The following is a 26310-nucleotide window of genomic DNA, read 5'->3' on the forward strand; positions in this document are numbered from 1 at the left end:
ATACAAAGATGGAATACCTTAATTTAAATGATCTATGGTTTCCAAAAGTAGCAAAAACAGCCCTAACCTCTGTACACATTAGTGAACTGAGCATATTAGTTTCTGCCCCCAATCACTCAGATGTCTTAACAGACCCAACCCACTATTGCAAAGACCATGGATTGTTCATAATAAACTGACCCTACAAACGCCGACCAAAATACTGAAACTCTGTTGATCCATATAATGTGAACCAACCTTATTGCATGAGTATAACTCTCTTATGTCCCATATCAAAATACAAATAACTTATAAAAAACTTTTCAAAAATATGAGACAACATATAATGAAAAATTGTATTCACATTAGTTATGTAATACTTATATAAATTTGTCTGTAAAAGAACCGCCAAGAAAATGAAAATGGCCCCCTTTCCGTGATATACAAATGCAACTGTTGTTACACAAATGTCTGCAACTAGAGTACAAACTTGAATAGTTCGGACTGAGCTAATAGCTTTCTCCTACCCTATATACTAGTCAAAGTAGCCCATAAACTACCTACACAAATATGAAAAAACATGTTATAATAAAACATACTTAAATTCACAATAAACACATACTATTGTATAAAGTTGTCCATAAAGAAAATGCCAAGAAAGTCAGAATGGCCCCCGTTCCGTAGATTACAAACAGGAACTACTGTTAAACAAATGTCTCTCGTTAGAAACGAAATTTGAATAGTCCAGCCCAAGCTAAATGCTTGAAAAAATGTCCCAAAGTCAACAATAATAACCCACAAACAAAAATGTTTGTAATAGTCTTATCGGAAAAAGAAATGTAGAAAAACAAGGACGCTCTTCAAACGCTCTTCAAAATTCCAGATACCAATAGTTCCCCACAGTACCTTGTAAAAAAACATATATTGACATAAATTGTTGCATCCAGGCTGGACGATGAAAAAATGTCAAACAGTACTTCCCGAAACTGCCGATCGTAGATTAAGGCCACAAACCCAAACACACATATGTAATTCGCTGTCCTGGCCTCGCAAACAATCTTACAAAGTGAATTAGGTCCAAACCCCTCAGCGACCAAACAACGACCAAACACCAATACTATGGGTAGAATCCAAAGAACCAATCTTGTATTGGTAAATGAAAGAAAAATCCAAGGGCAATATTAGACTAGATAAAGAAGCATACACATCCAGGCATCCCCAGCGTGAAGGAGAAACTCAATGACATGGAGTATAAATGGATTATAAGGTTAGGTGGTCTTTTCAGACCTGGTTTGAACACAATGGAACCAATTCAATAGGTTATAAATACAGGAGCATTTGGACTTTTATGTACTTCATTTTTATGTTGCAATTTATTAGGCTATATGTTTTTTATACCCATTATGGGTGGGCCTTATAGGCTTATATAATTGTATATCTTAGCCTTATATATATATATATATTGTGACATATATTTATAATGGCAGGTTGTTTTGTTTGGGGTACATTTGCCCAAAGTGCTTTATTGTATACATAAATCATTAGTTAGAACATAGGTTTATGTCTGTTAAACATTTTATGGAACATACATATGTATATTTACAATGTCATCCATTTAATTTTTGTCCAAACACCAAACCAAAATTTTTAAAATTTTGAAAGTATGGGTTAAATTATGGGTATATGATGTTCAAATTGTTTGAATTTTCCATCTATTTAACATAATGAATCTATATTGGGCAATACCTCTTTAAGAGAGGCACTATAAGTAGGGCTCACAATGGTGATGTTTTACTTTTTTGAATATTGGGCATTGAAAAAGGCTAACATTAGCCGAAACCGGTTTGCTTTTTCAGCATGGTTTTTACCATTGCTGACAGTATGTTTTATTGAAGCAATAAAATTATCACATCCTAATAGCTGGTCCGTCTTGGTGTTTTCGGTTGGTTTGTCATTTGGGACCGTGCAGCAGATCCTACGTGCGTGAACCTTTGGGTTTGCTAATGTGTACATGTGCCTGATATATGTGGTCATCTTGGCACAAACCTATGGATGTCTGGCAAGCGGTTGGCCAATAACTGATGGTTGTTCTCAGAATATGGAGAATATGGCTTCCACATGCCAGAACCCTCAGAAAGCAGTTATGCTACAGTAATATCTGTCACTCTATTCATACTCTTACTTTGTATGACCAATATGTACACTCTGTTGCTGAGGTTTGGCCTGTGTCCCCCCAGTAATATTGGCAATGACCTGACTTCCTACTGTAGGGAGTTGCCAGGAATGTTATCTATAACTCACAAGTAATGACATACAAATGTCAACTAAACTGTGACCTAGCCAGAGAACATCAGGGACAGTCATGGACACCTTTACAATGTCTGAACTATTCCTGTATGACATTCACAGACTGACAGATGCTGAATGACAATACATCATGTGATATGACAGCTGTGTCCACCCTTACCTACTGTCAATATGTATAACATATAATCCAGTAGAATTTGTACAGGAGCCAACCGTTGTAGGAGGGAGCAAGAGGGCCATAGCTGTGATGTAATTCACAGCAGGCACAGTTGAGAGGCATGCCTGTAACTGTTAGACAGTAGAGTATCAACTGCATGTCATTCCCAGAGATGTACTACAGGCCTGCTTTTGTAATTCCTATTCCTCACAACTGCATCCTCCCATCTGCATCTCATTACATGGGGACATGGTAAACCAAAAGGAGCAAAACTAAGAAAATACAAAGCAAACTGGACGACCAGGAAAAGTTAAAATTTTATTGAGGGCTTTCGTCAGTTTTTAACTATGACGTCTTCAGAATAAAATCAAGTTACACACTGAGTCTTATATAACCAGTGCAATAAATCAATTAAAAACTGTAAAAGGTACATCCACTTTTAAAGGTACAGGCTCCCTTAATGCATTTTACTAGCAAGTCATGTAAATTTTAACCATAGGTGTTATATTTCTTTATAACTATATTTTCATAACCAAGAACAAATAAAATCAATAATATTCTTGTCATGGTTGTAAAAAACATGGAATGTTTAAATGCAGAAGTCTGCTTTTAATTTAAAAAAAACTGCTAAGTGAAACCATATCATTAAGCCCTGGGCTAGTGGTGGCATTGACCCTCAATTGCCATAATAGTTCTTTATACGCCAGTAAATGGTCAGTAGGGCCACCCCTTTCATCTATGATGATCTGTTCAAGAACTATAAACTTGAAATAGTGACCTGGGTGAAGGTTGATATGTTTGGCTAATGCATTTGTAATGTTACAATTTATCTATATCATAAATATGTTGATAAATGCGGGTTCTAAAAGCATTTTTAGTTTTTCCGATATAGAAGCACATACAAGTCTGACAAATGCTGGCATAAATGACTTTTTTACTACCACAATTATATTTCTGAAATAATCTAACCCATCCATAACCTTTGAGTAAAACCCTGTCTCCCTCTAATATGTGCTTACACTGCATGCACTGCCCACATTTAGTCATTTTTCCCAGTCTACCAGTGGTACTACTAAATGGATTTCTTTCAAGGATATTCTTGATGCTGGTGTCCTTCCTGTAAACCACTACGGGGACTTCACCAACCTTCTGACCTATGCTTTCATCACTGTTGAGGATGAACTAGTTTTTGAAAACAATGTCTCGAATCAGTGGGAACTGTGGAGTGTATGTGAGGATGAGCCCATTGTGAAACCGATCACTATGGTTGTTACTGTTCTCCAACGGTGCACACAATCTGGTAATATCAATTCCTAATAAGGGATAGAAATGTCCCTCTAATCTCTTTTTAGTAACTTCTTCCAACAAAGGTGTAACAAATTATTTCGGATATCCTCTTCTTAAAAGCATACTCAATAAAACATCCATTTCCTTCTGGAAGTCCTCCATCCTGCTAACCATGTGGGCTAGTCTCACCCCCTGGCCTTTGACTAAGGATCTTTTTTGATGCACAGGGTGCCCACTCTCAAAATGGAGAAGAGAGTTCGAGTATGTAGGTTTGCGATAGATGGTGGAGAACAATACACTAGTGATGTAGTCTTTGCTAATTCTGATGTCTAAATAACTAATGGAGTCAGAATTCATTTCCATGGAGAATTTGAGGAATGTAGTGCTCGAATTGAGGAACAGTAAGAATTCATGCAACTGGTCACGGTCTCCATCCCAGAAAATGAAGATTTCATCGAGGTAACAACCATAAAACTTACAATGGGACATCCCTGAGGATGAAAAAACTTGACACAGTTCCCACTGAGTCAGAACAATGTTGGCAAAAACTGGTGCACATGCTGCCCCCATAGCTACCCCTGTGGTTTTTTGACAATACATCATGTGATATGACAGCTGTGTCCACCCTTACCTACTGTCAATATGTTTAACGTATAATCCAGTAGAATTTGTACAGGAGCCAGTCGTTGTAGGATAGAGCAAGAGGGCCATAGCTGTGATGTAATTCACAGCAGGCACAGTTGAGAGGCATGCCTGTAACTGTTAGACATCAGAGTATCAACTACATGTCACTCCCAGATATGTATTACAGGCCTTTGTAATTCCTATTCCTCACAACTGCATCCTCCCATCTGCATCCCATTACATGGGGACATGTATTAGATACCTGGTAGAGTAACGTAATCCTTTTATGAACAAATCCTGAAGAACAATGCTTGGTAAATCGCAGTCTGTCTTGGTATAGCAAGTAGATTCTAGAAGAACACACTTGTAAACACCAAAAGGAGAAAAAAATCATGCTGGAAGCAAAAAATAGTGTAAGGGCTTTCGTTTACTACAAATACGTAAACTTCTTCAGACAGGTCTGAAGAAGTTTATGTATTTATAGTAAACAAAAGTGCTTACATTATTTTTTGCTTACAGCATGATTTTTTCTCCTTTTGGTGTTTATTGGTATAGCAAGTCACAGACCTGTTTCCCATAGGTGATTGCTTGCCTTTTGTAGGTAATGCTAATTAACAGGTAATTGCCTGTGCACCAATCCATGCCTCAGACTTGCTAATTGCATCCAGAACAGCTGGGTTGCACTTTCATTAGCCAATGACATGGCAAAACAGTGCAATATTTAAGGCCTTCGTGTAGGCATTAGCCCCTTTCTTAGTTTGTGAGATGGACATTGATGAGGTGTGGAGTCTACAGCATCGCACAGGGTAGGTACTAATACTGTCCACTGTTGAGGTTTATGAGGTATGTCCACAGTTTTCCATGCTATGTTTGGCCATTGTCAAATGACTTTATGGCTATCTGGCAGTTCAGTGTTAAACATTCTGGGTTGAGGTCAGTAAGGGGGAAGAGAGATATGTGTGTCAGACGTCATACCCATCAGACTATACATGCTGCTGCAGTAGCTGCTAGTCTGTCAGCTCTGTATGTTTGTAGGGGCAGACTCTGATGCATGTCCCTGTCACTTGACCTTTGCCCCCACCCCTTTATATATGGGTGTTGTGTGGATCCCTTGTTCTAGGGGGTTGTGAGGTATGGTAGGTCTGTAGCAGGTAGTGTAACATACAACTGCATATGTTACAGCCTGCAGCTGCTGCTTTTTGTCTAGGACTCATAGTGGGGAGTGTGAACACATTGGAGGACAGCAAGCTGTATGTGTCATTGAGGGAGGAGTGTCATCTCTGTCATCACAGCATAGCCAGAGTGAGGCTACCCATAACAGTCCAGTTGTGGCATGTAATTAAGGTACATCTGTTATGTAGCAGTGCCAGTCAGAGAGTGGTAGGCGACATATAGGTAGGCTGTACAAATATGCAGTGTGTCCCTACCTAAAGGCCTTTGACTTGCTAACATGTGTAGCAGTTAATTCAGTAGCAGCAACCTGTTTTGATTTAAATTGCATGACTCAGTCAGAATGGAATTGAAGTGCAACACACTAGATTCGAACCCAGGACTGTGGGTTGCAAAATGTACTGTATGCATGGCATTTAACAGATTGAGCTACTGTGTCACAGCTTCAGTAGGTGTATTTGCAAGATATATGTCCATGCATACAGTCTGTGACACAGGAATTGCATTAGCATGTGTTTTCTGATGGGTATGAGGTGTGACACTCAAATGTCTGTCATGATTTTCTAACTTCAGTCTTTAATGACTTGCCAGTACTTTAGCATACAGATATGTTTTTGTGAAACTGTGCCAAAACTAGGGGGAACAACTGTGGACATTCTGCAACAGTCTGTACAGTTGACAGCTCTACCCACTATCCCAGGCCTCACGTACATCCATTAATATTTATATGGCTGTGAACTGGTGCAGTGTCTGCATCACAGTCCCAAGTACACTGCCAATTTCCCCATTGTATGTACTTGTAGGGTGTCAGTGGCAATCCGGATATGTTGGTGGAAACACCTACTGTAATTCACTAGTGGCCTAGTGGGCTAAAGCATTGTGCTGTAGTTGACAGGAGCCTGGGTTTGAGATGTGACAGGGGTGATTATTTTGCAGATGAGCCTAAAATTGTCAGAAACACATAAGATGATTAAGACACTTTTAAGCAGATTTAAGTGGGTTTGAAGTGTGATGCATGCCACTTAACTCCACTTAAACCTGTGCTAAAATAAAAAAGGAAAAGAAAAAAGGGGTGATAGGAAAGTGGTGAAATGGGGGCAAGCAGGGGGAAAACATATTGAAAGGCAGTTAGGGATGTGCAGGATGGGTGTATGAAAGGATCATAACTCTCCATTTCTAGTACAGTGACAGCTGTGCAGATTTTACAAGAATTTGAAATTTGGAGCCTCACACCCCAGAGAGACGTCTGAGGGCAACATAAATGTGTTTATTAATTAATGTAAAAATGAGCTATGTCCAGTAGACACGTGCAAAATGGAGAGCTATGTATGGTGTGATTTTTTTTTTTTTTGTGGGACAGGTGCCCTTTTTTTAAGGAGAGAGTGGAATGTTGGGGAAGGGATATAAGTACGTGTGGGCAGGTAAGTTGGGTAGGAGAGGTTGCATCTGCAGACACACAAGACAGACAAGACAGCATACAGGGGTGGTGTGTGACACATGAGGTGGTAAACACCTTGGACGGAGAGGGTATTGTGGAATCAGAGGTCCACATGCCCCCAGACAGCAGCAGCAGTATGACTGATCTCCCCACCTATGGGCAGTCAACACTGATTCTTCACTGCCCCAAAGGTAGCTGTGCTGGAGGCTGGGAGCTGGGGCCTGCAAGCCCTCCAGGCACAGGCATTGCTCATACCCATGATGAACTATCCTGCGCACCATCACCGGTAGCTGATCCTGGGTGACACCCCCCTCCACGCCTGCTCCCAGGTGGTGGATGGGCTTGGTCAGGGTCAGTAGAGGGGGCACCACCGGCTTTGGTCTCAGATGTGTTGGGACCTGGTGCCACAGCCAGCTAAGGTGAGGTAGGCAGATCACCATGAACCAGCCTATCCAGTTGAGCTGTGATGTTGAGGTATTTAAATGTATATGGTTAGTAATGAACAAACCATTTAGTTAGTTATAACAGCATGCCAGAACATTGCAAATAACCCAGTAACATAACATTGCATAGTATATGGAACACAACAATAAGTAAGATAACAGTATAGTAACAGCATGCCAGTAACAGTTACGGCATAAGACCAACAACATAGGTAATTCAACAACATATGTTAGTATGCAATCATTGTAATACATAATAATAATAAAACACAAGGCCCAACATAATGTTTAGGGAACAACATATGTTAATAATAATCCATAACCAATGTATAACAATAATAAATTATGGTGAAGATAAGGGGTGAGGGAGAGAGAAATACAGTCCATTAATACCAGTATAGGTTATATAGTTTGCAACAGTACTGTAATATACTGAATAGGTCTGCCCTTCCTTTATGTATAACAGTGCTCCTATAGCTGCTGTAGCACATACATACCTATCAAGCTATCCACATGGGACAGTATGGGCCAAGCAGTAACACCTGCAGGTGCACAACTACAGAGGACTATTACATATCAGGTGGACCTATTTAACTACCATGGTGTACTGTGGACTGATGTAGTGTGACTGTGCTACTGACAGTATCATGTTGATGATAGATCTGTGACAGAGGGATTAGGTAACAGTGATTACAGTCCCATGACACTTGAGAGACATGTATCATGTGCAGTACAGAGAGTACATGACTATCATGCCTTCCATGGCAGGCATGGGCTTAGACCATCAGCAAACATTCACAGGCACACCAAGCATATAGCCATACCAATATTACACATTTTATTTAATGTATTAATTTTATTAGTATTGCAACAGTTGCCTTTATTTTAAGATGTCTTATCACATTCCTGACCAATGATGTGAACACTCTGTTACATCTGAACACAAATTAATTTTTTAACCCATACTAAGGGCTACTGCACCCATTTACCTGTAATTCCTGTGGGGAAAACATCTGTTAACAATACATAACTGATTCAGTAATATTTACTAGTACCTCTCACTGGACTCAAACCCTGGTCTGTGTGTGACAAAATGTACAGCACTCACAGCATTTAACAAACTAAGCTGACTGACTAATATTTGCCTAGAGCTCACCTGGAAACAAAGTATGACCTGGTATTAGTAGTACAGTTTTATACAAGATTGCAGTGACACTTGAACACACATGTATGAGATTCATGCAAGACAGAGATACTAGGTAAACTGTACATTAATACATAGAATGCAAGTGTACACAATGAACACTTAGTGGGTGGAAATATCTGTGACATGTAGAAACCATGTCAGTTTATTGGGTTGGCTATCTGACCCATATATAGTTGCATATAGTATATTTGCAGTCTACTTGCACCACCATACCTTGGAGCAGCAATGCATATAGCTGAAATGCAATGGTTAACACAAGGCAATCCTGATACACACAATCTATGTTGGGTGTTCCTGGTATTGCTGCAGATGTTAGTTCAGAACAAATGTCATTATGTATATATATTGAAGTATAGCTGAAAATCTGCAGTAAAGCATAGCAGTCTTCCTTTGCTAACCTTGAGTCATTTAGTGGTATTCTTTGTGTTTGTATTTCAGAGCATATGTCATACTGGAGTTCATGAACAACAGCCCTACTCACACACATATTGCACAACACAGCTTTATTAGGGGGTGCCTTCATGCAGATCTTGGTATATTTTCAAGTCTTTATTGCACAACAGTTTATATAATGCAGGTGTTGAAATACAGCTGTAATTCCACAATTATCACAGTAGAAACTTTATTTCATTACCATTATGAGGTTTCATGCTTTAATCTTTATTGCACTATACTTGGCAGTAGTCAGTTATTGCAGTACAAGCCTACATCTACATTCATTGCAATACACAAATCTGTACTATATGTACTTACTGACAGTGAATGAAATACTCTAGCATGTGTATTTTACTCTAGATTGCAAATTAATCTGTACTCACCACACTCAGTAACCTGGCCAGGTGCCCTGCATGGGCCTCTAGGTTGCGAGCTGTCTCCTCTGCAGCTGTAGGGAGAGAAGCATACCATTATACATACCTATCACACTTTCAGATTAGGTATTGGTAAAACAGTGCTAACAGTTCTTACAAACATATGGGGAATTCCCATCCTGAGCATCCTGGACCCAGCTGTCCAGAAGTCCCCTCTTCCGCCGCTTCCGATCATCATAATTGTGAAGGACCTGCTCACCTGTGAAGGGGATACCTGTTGCACTGGTGAGAACATGTGCCAGCCAGTCACAGGCCTCCAACATGTACTTCAATCCCTGGAACTGGCCCTACAGCAGCCGGTGTTCATGGTTTTTAACGAGGAGTCCAACCATGATCCTGGATTCCAGAATGTCCCATCACTGTGCCTGGAAGGGCACACCATCTCCAACACCTGCCATAATTCCTGCACAGTTCAAACTCCAACAGAATATGCTGTATTCCTGCCTAGTGCACTTAATATAGCCTGTTTTTCCTCCCTTATGCACCACTGGGCTATGTTTAAAACTGTGGTGCATTGCTTAGCACTGCGCAAACCAGCTTAACTGAGCTGAGAACTGCTTAAACTGGCAATGCTCAGCAATGCTTAGCAGTGCACAAATCAGCTAAACACAGTCAAGTGGTGCTTAAACAGAGATTGTTTTAGCAGTGTTTATCTTGGCTTAGCATGACATAGCAGAGCTTAGCTGAGCACAGCACATCATGATTTAAAAATAATTTGGCATAATTTATATTTAGAAAAGGATTGTTTAATTTCCCTTCCCTCTGTTCAAACCATACACCTACTGCACATTAGGCCGTGACTCTAACGACTTGGCTACATGGATACACGGAATGCTGCTATAGTTTTACATTTACCTCTCAGCCAAGTTTAAGTATCACTAAACACCACCCCACCGCACAAACCCGCTCAGCTATGATTAAACTTGACCTTTGGATTTATAATTAAAAGTATCCGGTTTCTATTTTTAGATGTCTGGCATGTGTTCATTGCTATGCGGTGCACCGTGCCATGCAAACATTAAATAAATAAATAAATAAATAAATAAAAATATTTCAATACATGCCCATACATTGCTTTAAAGCACTTTGACAGTGCAGGTGGTGTGTTACTCATCTCCGGACACAGTAACACACTCCCTACACTGATTCAGTAACCATGTTACATAGCTCAGTAATGCGCCTACATCAATATGCATGGTGCGCTACCGAGGGGAAACCACATACATGGCCTTGGTACCTTCCACATAAGTTGTACACTATGCCTACATGGATTTTATTAAATCTGGGGGTTGATTTCACTGTAGCTCTGGTTACAATTGAGTCTGTGTTTGATATGATTAAGTAATTTCATCTGTACCTGAAGCAGGAGCAGACTGATTAATCCAGGCTTGTGAAGAAGCAAAGGCTGTCAATGACACTCTTCAAGCAATGAGATCAAGTGTTGACAATTCTTTTTCAGAGTGGTATAAAGAAGTCAAACAGCTGGCAGCCAGAGTCATTGTAGGAGAAAGAATACCAAGGATTTCTAGAAGCCGGACTCAAAGAAGTAATATTGGTGCTGCTGATCCACAGGAGTACTATTGAAGGAACATGCTCATTCCATTACTAGATCACGTCATAGGTGAATTAAAAGACCAACTTACAGAATGCTGCCCACGTTTTATTGCACAGTCTCTGGTGCCATACATGCTGCATGCTTTGGAAGATGATAAGAAAGTATTGGAATTGTACAATGCATACAAAACTGACATATCCAGTTTGGCCAGTTTCAAAAATTAGATTAACTGATGAGTGGCCAGATGGAGAGCAGTTGGACCAGACAAGTTGCCAACAACCATCATTTTAACACTACAGCAATTGACCCCAGCATTTTATACAAATATAAACAGTGCATTAACAATTCTGGCCACCATGTCAGTGAGTCTTTCCCCAGCAGAGCAGTCATTCAGTGCTCTACAATCCATTAAGAGTTGGCTAGGAAACACTATGTTTGATGTACGTTTAAGTGAGTTGGCCTTGATGCACATACATGATGACATGGATGTTGATGTCACACAGGTGCTAAAAGACTTTGATCCATGTAAAGATTGTCAGTTTAATGTCTTGTGTGTGTGTGTGTGTGTGTGTGTGTGAATAGACCTCTGTGAGACTGGCTACCTTAATGTGCTACAGAGGCTACCTGTAGTGAATCACTGCTACTAAATGCCAGTTAAGAGTGTCCGTGGACATCTCAGACTAAATGTTGGTGGGGTAGAATGGATGCATGAGGGGTAGCAGTACCAGACCTTAGAGTACAAATTGAAAAAAGAATATCTACACCCCTGGACTATGGTTGAACTTTTAATGTGATATGCGCATGACAAACTGCACACAAACCCACACAGACAGAGACACACACACACACACACACACACACACACACACACACACACACACACACACACACACACACACACACACATGCATGCATACATAAAACACAAATAAAACTCACATACACACACAACTCAGATGAAGTGATGGCAAATTTTAGCAAGGTCCCACCATGCTCAGCTTCACCCATTAAGTAGGCAAGGCAGCCTGTGAAAGTTGCTGGTACTGAAAGATGGAAGGAGATGCACTACAGGCAGACTTCCTAATCGTTGTTTTAATCTTGACTGACTGACAAGAGTTAGTCCTGAATAGCAGTTTAAAGCTTGGATTAATGAGTATAATCTCCTGAGATTGACTGGGACACTTTACTGGTTCCTATAGAAGAGTTGCTCATTATGGGGTTTGCAAAATAAAATAAAGTATGCCTGTTTGGACAGCAAATCTTGTCCACAGAAGCAGAATAAGTTATTCTCTACATAATTAGTGCAGATGCAGACTCAGAGTTCGGAAAACATAATGTTGGGAAGGGACTATAACTGAAAAATAATTTGAATAATACTTTCTGAGACTGACAGAGTAAGAAAGTTAACTGCTAATTTCTTTTCACATGATTCTTCCAAAGCCAATCTACATTTGTACTTTTGCTCACTCTTGGTTCATAAAATGAATATCAGATGCACTAATCTGTACAAGGAGCAGAACATTGTACACATTAATGTGCAGAGCAGGCTGCAGTAAGGGTAACATATGAAAAAGGGTATCTGGTTTGCAGTAGTAGTAAAAGTTATAGTACAGGCTTCTACTTTACCACTGAAAGCAAAGTGCATTTCTCCTTTAATTCAAACAGGCAGTTGCTAGTGTATTTGCATCTGAAGCGCAGATGCTGTGATGTCTGGAGCCTCACCCAAGCACAAGTGCACACAGCTGTAAAATACTAACACTGTATTTATGAGCAGAAATATGACCTGCAAGGTTAAAAGCACTGAACCTTTAATGGTTAACACATCCAAGACATATTTTAAGACTCAGTATAAATATTCATTGTTAGTTTTAACAGGATTTAATACTTCCTTAAAAAAGTCTGTTTATTTTAAAAGAATTGCATTCTAAAATTCTGTGCACTGGCCTTAGATTCTCAGCATATCCTCATTTCTAAACTTGCAGAATAAGAAATTGATGAATAATGCTTGTTACAACATTTTGCAAGTTTTGAATTAACACTGTAACTTCAAAATGTAGTCCAAGTCTTTACTGTAACAGGGAGTACACATTACTGTCTACATTGTTGGCTTAAGATGTAAATAAAGGTTTGAAATGGGTGGAGAGTTTTTAGCCAGCTATGATTTAATCTGTCAGTCATTAGCATGATTTCTGCTGCAGGCATTAAGAAGGAAAAAAAAAATATTTACATTCTTTTACTGTGAGGAGAGAGGAAGCACTTTGCAATTTTGTCCTAATGCAGAAAGACATGCTAAGTTTTTCAAACAGCAGCAATAAATTCACTTGGCAGCCGAGTGTGTGGTTTTGGCTGCAAGCCATGTGGATAAAGGAGTCTCTTTAACTCCCATTTACTTTTGATTACTTTTGAAAAGATTTGTTTTTCAAGACATTGCTGCATTTCCTTCTTAAAGGCTCAGTAATTAAGAAAGCTCAGTACAGGGTTGTGTGTCAGAAGGAGAACATTTAAATAAAAAATATCACTTGTTTATGTACCGTAAGGCCTTGAACAGTGTACATTCAAATGAGTCCTTTAGTATGGATCCTTGCTGAAGAGGTATTAATTATATTCTTCTTGATCATGGGACTTAACATTCTTTAGTGAAGATTCTGATAACTCACTTGGCTAAGGCAGTATTTAAGCTATGGGCAGTGAAAAATAAAATAGACATTTTTTTCTACTGTTCTTTTTGTATTTCGACACCAGTTTATCACCATGGACAGGTAAAAAGAGAAATATTATGTAAGCACTCTCACCCTACCACACACACACACACACACACACACACACACACACACACACACACACACACACACACACACACACACACACACACACACACACACACACACACACACACATGTGTACATGCATACATTCATGCACTCACATGCTGACCAGAAAGTAATGTGTGTCCCTGTCAGCATGTGAGTGCACAAATGTATGCATGTGTGAGTATGTCTGTGTGTGCGTGTGTGTGTGTGTGTGTGTGTGTGTGTGTGCGTGTGTGCGTGTGTGTGTGTGTGCATGGATGTAAGGAAATTCATCCTGTTAGTGAAGCTTGAGAGGTGAATCTTGACAACAATGTCAAGAGCATATAATAATGCCAAGCTAGAGTCCACTGTATGATACCAAAAACTCTTGTTATAGGGGCTCATGGGATATATGCAAATGATCCCTTAAGGACATCAAGAATTCCAGCTATATGGCTTCTGAATGTCCATTACTTTTTACTTTATCTTTTTAAGTCTTTATGGATACATTCAGGCCAATAAAGCTAAACTCCACTGCATGTCTACAGCTAGTGGCTTTTGGCCTTGTTGGCTTGAATTTGTCAACATAGACTTAAAAATAAAAAGTAAAAAGTCATGGACCTTCAGAAGCCATATAGCTGAAACACTTGATATCCTTAAGAGGTCATTTGCATATATCACATGGACGTCTATTACAGAAGGACTAAGATATCATACAGTGAGAATAATAAGTTGGCTAGGTTTCTTTCTTGTAGGTTTTACTAATTGTTTTGTCTGTGTGACTTTTTTACTCTTTAGTTAGCATATAATAATGGTTATGATCAGAAACCTGGGCAAAATTCTTTGTAGTGCATAGAGTTTTATCTGCTCCATGTACTGCCACTTACAGCTGAGAGAGAAAGTGTAGGAGTGTGAAGTGTTTTACTAGCTTTGTAAGCAGGTAAAGCAATTAGCAATGTAAACCAGCAGCAGATTACCTTTCAATTCTTTGCTTAAGAATTCTGGACAAATCGATAAATAACAGGGCAGGAGGACAATGTTTTAAATAGTGTGCTAATTCACCTAAAAAGTTAACAGAACAACATGTTTTGCATCAGCATATATTTTCTGAACAATAAGAAGTATGAAACATTAATGCCTGGCATTACTGACTGACTGTAATCCTCAGGGATTTATCAGAAAATAAAAAAAATATGAAGGAGATGGTAAAAATATGAGGCAAATCTGGGGCATTCTGTAAAATTAGGAAAATCAAGGAGTGATGTGGTTTATGGACAGCAGGTAGAAACAAAGTGCTCCTCTTTTGAAATAATGACTTTAAAAGCTGTTAGACATTTCCTTCTGCCACACTTTCGGTTTGTAACTGGAGTATAGAGAAGTTCTAACAGCTTTTAAAAGTTGTTTTACCTTCTGCCTCCATTCATAGCCAGCCAGTGCTATTTGCTGTTAATCCCTAGTGTAAAACTCAATCTTAATTCCTTAACAAGCTTTTGTTAAGCACCCCTAAGTTCTGTAAAGATCAGGATTCAAGCTAAGGAAACACATAACAAGTTTAGCTTTTTCCACAATTTTGGAGTGTAATATTGATACTCTATAAGTAAATAATCAATTTTGACAACATAATACATAGTATCCATAATGACAACCCCTCTCCATTTGCATGGTTTCATGACTTGATCACTCATATCATCCTAAAAAGCTCTCAATACCTTCTTTTCCCTTACAGACAAGTTATTCAATCCATTAGCGGTTCTCTTGTTCAGAACTTTTATTATCTCAATCTCATGATGTTTTTCAAACATAAAAACAGCAGAGTGGAGGGGAGGATTAACAATATTATTCATTCTGAAATCATTAGTTGACACAAATGTTTGTTCCTGTACATTATAGCAAAATTTAACTTGCAGTAATAATAAATGTGGTTCACAGAGTACTTCAGATGAATTTGCTCTTGCTTTTGGAACAAAGGCAAATCATTTCTTGAACAACTCCATATGCACATCAATAATCTCAAAGTCTGTATAACTAAATACCTTATAATAATTCTGTAAAAGTGTAACAGTACCTGCATCTACTGGAAAGATCATCTTTGAACATTCCTGTGCCCATTGTTCTGAAATTGAGCTTGTGGCATCCTGTAATTCCATGTCTGACTGGCAGAATTCTGTTGATGTGACATGCAATTTGTTGGCTGGTCATTCACCATAACTACATTCTGTTCTTTGGTGTGGTAACACATTTTAAAAATCCTGCATAATTTTCAAGTGGTAGTTACAATTTGCTTTTGTTTTTTTCCGCCTGGCATTTTCACAATTTCATTTCAAACTTGCACACATTTACCAAGGGAGTATACCCACTGCTTTTGATGACAATAATGGATTTTATACCCATTTAATATTTTTAATTTCATAATGCTCATTAGAAAAATATGTATTAGTAATATGCATGCTTAGTGCATTCGAGGTTTAAAAGGGTTAATACGTTTATTCTGTTCACACTGCATGAATCTGCACAGCTATTAGAAACTTAACAAGAAGCATTTAAATTCTGCTAAGGTCATGAAAATAATAAGAAGTGTTTCATTTCTACTAGTGTCATGAGACTTAACAAAGAGTTATTGATTTTCTGCTTATGCCATGAGAAAGTACACAGCTGCTAGAAGCTTTGATAAACAACACAATGGATGCTTGAAAGTATAAACCGTAGTCAGCATTACTTGTACCTAAGCTAGAAATGTACCTTGAATCTAGGCAAAATGTAACACATATATCAGAACTGCACAATTGAAGAATTAAAAGTTTGTGGTGGGCTAAAATAAGCCCCAAGGCCAGGTTGTTTTTCTCAGATGTTTTGTAAATCAGCAGTTATTCTCAACTAGTCAGCAATTAGTCTAGTAACATTTTCTGTAGAACAATACAGAAAGCTGTGTCTAACTACATCAGCAATAGAAGTAACATTTCTGGGTGACATGGAAAGAACTGTATAAAAATGCCATACTAATTATTAATGTTCAGACAAACCATTATGCCAGCATGCTTTGTCTCCTTGCTGCAAGTTAATAAAGGGTGCCTTGCTTGAACCTTACGTGAATTGGTCTTTGAAGTTTTTTCCTTTGACAATGCTTCTATAAGAAGGGGTTGTGGAACAATGGCTTAGAGAGAGTGTGGCACAAATGGATAAAGAAAGGAGAGAAAGCAGCTATGTGATACCCTAGAACTTGAACATATATGCTGGAACTCAAGCTTCTTCTGCCATCAGACTCTATGTTTGTAATCCATTGAGGCTGAGAATCAGCAAGGCCTCATGTCAGCCTCTAGGCTCTTGCCATGTGGGTGCGGGAGCTTCATGGAGAATTCTGAAAAAGGAGGATTATGGGTAAAGTTTGTGTGAATTATATGGCAACAGTAGGATGGGATAAAAGGGTGGTAAATGACAGCTGTAGCTGTGAAGTTGTGAAGTTTATGGGTAAAATAGTGTGAAACAAGCATACTACATAAAGAATGGGAATGTGAATGGTTTGGATTGAATTACTGGGAAGATGTTACAGAGGGATTGGTTGAAAATGTATGTTCTGCTTTTCAGCGAATTAAGAACAAAGAGAATATGAGAAATATAAATAAAACTGAGGCTGTATTCTTACCAGTAAAGAGTATTTTGGTCATACAGAGAGTTCTAAAAATGTTAATTTCATGGAAAATTATTAGGTTAGGAAAAACTTGTATTAAATAAATGGAAAAAGGATTTAGTTTATACAGAGAAATTACAGAGGACTTTATTTCATGGGAAATTATTATGGAATTTGTACAAAATATGTGTTAAGTAAATAGTTAACATGTTCCTGTTGTAGAAACTGAACAAACATGTGTGGTTCCTGGTGGAAAACTGTAAACAGTGTAATAATTTTAAGGGAAATATTTTGCTTGAGAGTATATAAAATATGAAGGTAACATTATATTTGTGACAAGGAAATGCTTTTGATAAGTTGTGAAATGATGTGTTACTGAGTCAATAAAGAAAGTACAGTGTACAAGAAAGTGAGTTAAGAGCATGAATGGTTTTATATAGTATGTTAGGAAGATAGGTATGGTGAATTATGCACAGACTACAGAGAAGAAGTAGGTGTACGAGAGTTACAGTTTTATAGACTCGAGTCCTTTGTTGTATTTTTTATGTAAATAGACTGGCAAATGCAGCAAAGAAAATGACAACATGAAAGGTATTAAAGTAAGTGGAGAAAAGCCATGATATCTGCAGATAATGTAAGTTTTTTGGTATATGATAAAGGGCAATTGTGAAATTTTGTAGTGGAAGTATAAAGGTATTCTGAGTGTTTACAAAGATGAACATAAGCAATACTTTTTGTATGAAAATGAATGAGGTGTAGGGTTCTCCTTATTAAATGAATATAGATAGTTTAGAGATGCTGCTGATGTATTTCAATGTCTGAACATTTAAGAAGAAAATTGGAATGATATGATTGAACATGTCCAAAGGAAGCTAGTCTGGACAAACTGACAGGGCACACCATTAAGCAAGCTACATTGTTCAGATTTTTGTGCTGAGCTGCAGATTTTTTTATGAAAGAAATCAGATGTAAAACTTACTGCTGCATTATTTTATGAAAATCAGGTCTTTCAGGTTAAAAAAGGATGCAGTGTCTGTGTGTGTGTGTGTGTGTGTGTGTGTGTGTGTGTGTGTGTGTGTGTGTGTGTGTGTGTGTGTGTGTGTATACAAAGTGGGCTGATTGGGTGTGACATATGTTATAGATTTTATGAATGACATGATTTAATTAGTGTAAGGGGTGAGTCTGAATGTAAGTATAACTAACAGAGAGATATGAAGAGTTATAATTAGAATGAACGACTTTTCTTAAAGGTGTAAGTAAGCATGTTAAAAGAATTAAGAGAAAGTTGAGACACTGGGAGATTTTACTGGAATGGACTGGGAAAACAGATTGCAAATGTACGAGGATGATAGGTGCTGGAAACAAGATAAGCTGTGAACTTTAACCCCTTAATTATAGGTTATGTCTGTTAGCACCATTAGTAAAGGACAGAATGGGTGGAGCTCCATTAATACTCAGTTTTAACATATATTTTTTATTCAATTTTGTTGGAATCAGAGTTTGATCTATACAAAAATTCCCATCCTCAACAGAACCACATCATATTTATTTTGTTAGTAATGTAACTGTATTAATAAAGTTATCACTACAGCATCCCATTCAAATGAATGTGAATTATAACTCAGAACTGAGATGTCATGCTATTTATTAGCATGATATCTCAGTCCTCCCACAAAATAACAGTTAATGATTAGTCAGTTCATGTCCTATTACCATGTGATATAAGCCCTTGAGATTGTTTGCTCTGACAGTTATCATATTGCTTATATAGTGTTGTTGAGTCATTTGGTTAGAGACATCAACAGGAGCAGACACTATATTCAGAGATATTATCTTCTTGCAGGTATTTTAATCTTTGTAAATATTTGTAAGGACACCAGATATATTTATGGTCAGTAGTAACAGTTCATGCTGTTCACAATAACAATCCATTCATTTGCTCTTGTTCTTTTTTATGCATATGGTTTCTAGGGTGTGAGTTGGTGTAGGGAGATGTGAAAGACAGCAATAAGATGAAATACATTAGTGCAGCCACTGTCACTTTCAGTTTCTTTGTGATCAGAGATCCGAGGTGACTGAGAAATATATTTATCTTTTACAGGGAAGTCCATGTATGAAAGCAAAAGGCATCTGTATGATCACTGTTAAAACAGTTATCGATATGACTTGTTGGGGTGGGGCAGTATATATGCAGCTGAGTGCAACATGTTGAAATTCATTACTGTGTTAATTCCTTTATTCACTCTCAACACAATCTAAAATTAGACTTGTACACAGAAAATTTTTATCAGGGGTTGAGAGGCACACTATTGATGAAAGAACGGGAATAGTACATGATCACTGTTCCATGAACATTGATATGGTTTATCATAGGGCAATGTTTGTATCTGTATGCATCAAGCTGAAATACACTACCATGACTATTATGTCTATTACTTCCTTCACAATAAGACATCAGCAATACATGCAGAAAATGATTATTATTTTTCAGGGCAGGTAATATTTGAAAGCAAAGGGAAAATGCATGATCACAGTAAAACAGTCACAAATATAGCCTTTTAGCAATGGCAGTGTAAGTGTGTCTCAGAACAATAAGTTAAAATATATTAATGTGTTCATTATTTTGCTCCCTTTCACCACAATAAAATATTAGAGGTATATATAGAAAGTGGCTATTATTTGGGGTTGGAAGTAAGGAAGTAGGCTTTATGTGAAAGCATAGAACAGTTAAATGATCATTGTGGAATGATCTATAACAGTGGTTCCAAACCTTTGCAAGCTGGAGGACCCCTTTTATAAAGGAAATATTTTGGTGAACTCCTATAGGTGGCAATATACATGTTACATTTGGATCAACCCCCCAACCCCCAAATCAGCCCCGACACCCATGCAACCATTTCAGTGTCCCATTACTTGGCTATTTCTCCCCAGTTGCCAAAAACACTGTTAAAAATTATCGGTGTACATACTGTTTTCTGCTTTACTTTTACAATGATTACAAATATTTGGATTTAATATAAAACTTTTATTTAAAATTTTATTTTATAGCACAAACACTGATTGACATTTGCTAAAGTTAAAAAAGCATTACTGTCTCACAATGAAAACAGACTTAGCATTAAAACTTCTCTGCCTTTGAAACTCACATTCACTGAAACAGCATTGAAACCCATATTCAAAGAAAATGCATTTGGCCAGTGGTGGATTAAGTTTACCTTTGTGCTGTTTTCAAAGTATAGGTCCCTTGAAAACATTTTTAGGACCATGCAGAAGTTCTTTGATTCACCTTCCTGATTGTATAATTTTAATATACAAGAATTAAATTATATCCCTTGTATAATGCAGCACCACTTTGTAGAGAGTGTTTTAAATGTATAGTTTTGCACATTTTGCCAGTAAGCAATGAAACAAAACATATGAACTAATAATGAAAAAGCCCAATTCAGAACATTTCAACAATAAAAGGCCACACAAACGTCTGTCATTACAATCCACCAATATCAGTCAATATGCACAGTCTCTGCAGAAGAAAAAGTCATCTTAATAATTCCACCTTAAAGAGATTTCTAACTAATGAAAATGTTGCTGCTAACAAACACCTTTATATTTCAGTGTTTCATCTACAAATGCAGTGCCTTCTGCCCTTGAAGAATAAATTGCAGGTTCAGAGATACTAGACATCTCGTAGAAAGGAGCATATATTCAGGACTTCAGCATCCCACGCCCTGAGAACACAAGGTAGTATCAGCAATCCATCTACATGCTGTCGGAGTAGAACCCACACTCTGGGATTCAGTAAGGTTCCATGCAGGAATAGCTTATTCCTGCATGAAAATGACCATTTAAGAGCAGCACGGCAGCGGTCCATGCGTAGTAACGAAGGCGCGCTGCCTCTGCTCCTAAACTGACACAGAGCATGGACGAGTGCAGGGGGTGTATCTGAGAGCAGACCTCTCACAATACACACACCCCTGCACTCAAGAATTGCTGTTTGGCAATTACAATGAGTGAGAACACACATAGGGGGTTGCATACCTCCCAACTGTATAGGTCTTCACAGAATGTCCAGATTTTTTGCCCATACAGTTGGCCTGTACCCCATTTGTCCCAGGAAACACTGGGATGATGTCAGGATTGAAGTAATTAAATAATTGCATACATTTGAGTTTCAGACACCAAATCCATCAGAAACATTATATTAAAACAGACCCTGTTACTTTAGCAACTTACCTAAGTTTATAAGAGCAATATTTAAAATATGTCCCTAGTTGTACCTCATTTTGTCAAGCTTTGTCCAGATATGTTGCATGAAGAGGTTGGGAGGTATGGGGGTTTGCTAGGATGTCTGCCAAATGTGCAGATGCATGCAGGAGGCCACAGCAATAAGTGTATTCTGTCCCTTCCTACAGAAAATAACAGTAGAGATTTTTTTTTTATCAAACAGATTAAATTTAACCATAAGTGCACGGGTTTGCCCATTGCTTAGCTACACATATTGTAGCTTAAATAGCACAAGAAGATAAATAGCAAGGTACATTCAGTTGAAGCAGTACTGCAATATTGTAGTGGTCAGAGTATTCGCTTTGTGAGCAGTCATTCCCAGTTCAGTCCTCACTGTAGTAAATTCCATTTTCCATGTGAAAGCAATATATGAACTTTCTTTGCTGTCTAAACTACTAAATAAACTATATTTGTGAACTGGAGTACTGCATTAAGTGCAGATGTGAGGTGTCATTGTAAAAATGTGGTAAAATCCACAGATATACACAAGTGCCCCATACAGTATATGTACACATGAATCAGTGATACTAAACAAAGTTATAATGTATAATGAATAATAAATCCATAGAGTGTCCAAATCTACCACTTTCCAAGACCCATGTTTCATTTCTTTTTAAATTAGTGTGGGGTAAGCAGGAGTAAGCACTTTTAAGCAGTATTAAGTGGGTTTAAGCCTGTTTGTGTGGGGGTAAGAAATGCACACACAGGTTAAGCAATTTTGAAGCTAACTCTCTGTAAGCATATTTAACCAGAAGTTAGCATTGCTTACCATCACGCAAACCCATGCAAACCCGCTTACAACTGCTTAAAAGCGCCTTAATCACTCTGTATCCAACAGCCCCTGTTCTGCCCAGAAACAAAATAAACAGGTGTTGCAGGTCTTGAACCCAGGACCCTGTACACTATAGTCACAGTAGTTAACCAGTAAGTCATCACAGCTGTGCATAAACTTGAGGTATACCAAAACAGATCCTCACTATAGCAAAATCACAATTTACATGTGAAAGGAATCTATAAACACTTTTATGTTGTATAACCTACTACATAACATATATATGTGAACTGTAGTACTGCATTAAGTCCAGATGTGAGGTGTCATTGTAATAAAGTGGTGAAATCCCCCAATAAACACAAGTACCCCATACAGTGTACGTACACATGAATCACGTATACCAAACAGATATATAACATGTAATGAATGATAAATCAATGCCAAACAGCAAATAGTCTGCAAATTTAAAAATAAGCAACACTAAACATTAAACATCTCTGCTTACTAGGTGGAAGCAATGCATAGCCCATCTAAATCAATATGCCCATTGGTAAACCCCTTTAAGTAATGCCAACCTTAGGTAAGCAGGTTTGCCCATAGCTTAGCATTTTCAAAACTGCCCAGTCATGGCAAAGTGCAGGAAATTGGTCCTATTTAAACCCCACAGGTGGAAATACATCTCATAACTGGTTGCAGCTTCCTCCTGTAGGCACTATGGCTGGTGTTGGAGAAGGAGCATGCTTCTGAGCACACCTTTAGGGCATCCAGGAGTCCAAAGTCATGGCAGAACTCCTCATAAAAGACCATGAAGAGAGACTGTTGCAGGGCCAGTACCAGGGTTCCCAATATAAAGAGGAAGCCTGGGACCATCTTGCCCGTGACCTCACCAGTACCACTGGTATCCCTCGAACTGGTGAGCAAGTCAGGCATCACTATGCTGACCAGAAACAGAGGAAGAGGGAGCTCTTGGATCAGTGGATCTAAGAAGCTAGGCAGACAGTGATGTCCTAGCCATGTGTAAATATCATTCTACTACCTGTTTAATAATTTCCAGCTCATGTATATTATGGATAGGTAGGGCTAAATATTCCTCTTATGTCTTTGACAGCGGCAGCAGAGTGGGCTGTGAATCAGGAAGCCCATGCCTGTAAGCTGCAGAGGCTGTGTCGCGAGGCAGGTTAGTAATAATCTTGCATGTATTGTCATAAGAAATAAATCTAAAAGTAGTAGAAAGTTAATTGCCAGTATAAAACCTGTGTTGTGTATTGGATGTACTAAATAAACCAGACATTATGGCAGAAAGAGTCTCATATAGGTTGTATATAAATAAAAGGGTAACAGCCTGGCAATAAAGGTCTGACTCCTGGACTGCTTGTATTTACTCTGGTATCATATGGTAATGTAGTGTCACATCCTCTTAATAGTACTGTTGTATTAAGCACTGTTACCCACACTCTGCTACATAAATAAAATGTGTAGGAATGTCTGTATAAGACTGTAGTAATCACAAGGTCATATTGTACAACTGAGAGAGACTTAAACAGAAAACAGTAAAAAGATACACAACATAATCCAAATAGCACACTCAACTGAGATGTAAACTGCTATATTTTTAGCACACATAGCCATGGTTCGAATCCTGGGAGTGGTAGTAAGCTGTATGCAGAATCATACCCCTCAAATGTACAGATATTGTCAGAAAGTTCAGATAATTGGCTTAATTTTCCTGCCTGTCACCCTGTCCCCCTGGCAAATCAGTGGGATGATCCCAGAAGTTTAGGCAGCAAATAATGACACACAGCTGATTGTCAGAAATCATAACCATCAGAAATATATCTATAAGAACAAACCTGTTACTCTAGCAACTCACCAAAATGTTATGAGAGAAATATGCAAAGTATGTGCCATCTCTACCCCCATGTTGTGAAGCTATGACCAGAGTGTGTGCAGTAACAAAGTGAGACATATGTGCATAATAATAATGTTGAATCTGGTAATATGTGTGGCAACATTCAGGTAGTGTTAAAAAACATTCCCTCCACAGGTCTGTCAGGTAAGAAAACTGTGCCTGGAAATAAAATATTGAAATCCTGGACTGGTACTGTTTAGTCTGGTATTGTATGGCATTGTTAGTGTTGCAGTTTTTCTGAATTATAATGTATTACTCATCACTGTCATCCACACTGTGCTACATAATAAAACTGTCTATGAATCCCTGTATAAGAGTGTTATAATAAGAAGGTCAGATTGTAAAACCACGGGAGACTTATAGACAAAAATCAGAGAAGAGATACACAGCAATATCTAAATAGCACACTCAATTGTGAAGTACACTGTTTTATTTTTACCAAATACAGCCATGGTTTGAATCATGGGAGTGGTAGTAAGCTGTATGCAAAATCATACCCCTCAAATTCACAGATTTCTCCAGAATGTCCAGATAATTGGCCCATATCCGCTGTCTGTTACCCTGTCCCCCTGGCAAATCAGTGTGATGATCTCTGACATTTAGGCAGCATTTAATGACATATAACTGACTGTCAGACCAGTAAATATTATGAAAATGTATATGAAAACAAACCTGTCATTGTAGCAACTCACCAAAGATTTATGAGGGCAATTGTCAAAATATGTCCCAGTTTCACCTGCATGTTGACACAACTTTCCCAGAGTGTGTGCAATAAGAGATTGAGAGGTATGTGCATAACATCAACCTGGAATCTGGGAATATGCATAGAAACAGTCAGGTAGTGTTAACAAACAATACCTCCACAGGTATACCAGGTAAGAGGTGTATACTGCAGGTAAAACACAGTTCACGTATATAGTTGTCTACAAACATACCACTGTCCAAACTAAGGCCATAGGATAGTGTAATAATACCTGTAAGTTACAGATTACAGCAGTGACTAAAAAAGTATTGAGAACTACAGAGATATACAAGTTGTTAATTGACATCTTTCTCTCCCCCCACCATATCTGCAACAATAATCTAAATACACAACTCAATGGGTATGTGTACAATTAAATCTACTGTTGGGACATATGTCCTATTGTTTGATAAATATTGAAATGTGTTTCTATGCATGTGCCATGTTGAAATACTCCCACATTGGTGGCATGCTGCCATCAATGTACCTGCATGCTGTTGTAATGGCCACTGAGGTTCCATATATGCATGTGTTCTGTTTGCTATGCAACTGTTCCATATCTGGTGTTTTGGGTTAATGGGAATATATATGCATGCTGTTATACCTAATCCTGGAATGTGTTGAATATTACTAACCCACATATGTTTTATAATTGAAACACAATAGCACATTTGAGAAGGCCGGTCCCAGTGAACTCACCTCTCCCACCTCATCTGGCCATGGCACCGGGCACCAACATGTCTGGGGCCCACCCCAGGACCTCCTCGTCTGCTGGTTCTGCACCACCTTTGGGTGGAACCACCTCAGGGGATGGGGCTCACCCCCCCCTGGGATTGGGCATGGACAGGAAACTGTCACCCATCATTAGGTGCGAGGTCTGGTGTGTAGCGAGCTATGCAGGGAGTTTGGAGATCAGCTACGTCAGCTTGAGGTCTGTGTGGTGCATCTAGAGGGTCAGCCTGCCCATGCTACCCAGACCCCAGCACAGCCACCTTCAGGGCCATGAAGGTGCAGTGGTGACTGCCCATGGGTGGGGACCTCAGTCCCACTGTTTCCATTTGGGGGCTCATGGGTTCCGACATCCAAACACCCCTCCCCATCCAAGGTGTTTACCCCCCATATGTGTCATATACTGCCCCTGTATGCTGTCTTGTCT

Source organism: Protopterus annectens, chromosome 3.part0 (genome assembly GCF_019279795.1).
Source record: "Protopterus annectens isolate FY-2018-M chromosome 3.part0, PAN1.0, whole genome shotgun sequence".
In the NCBI taxonomy this organism is placed as follows: domain Eukaryota; kingdom Metazoa; phylum Chordata; order Ceratodontiformes; family Protopteridae; genus Protopterus; species Protopterus annectens.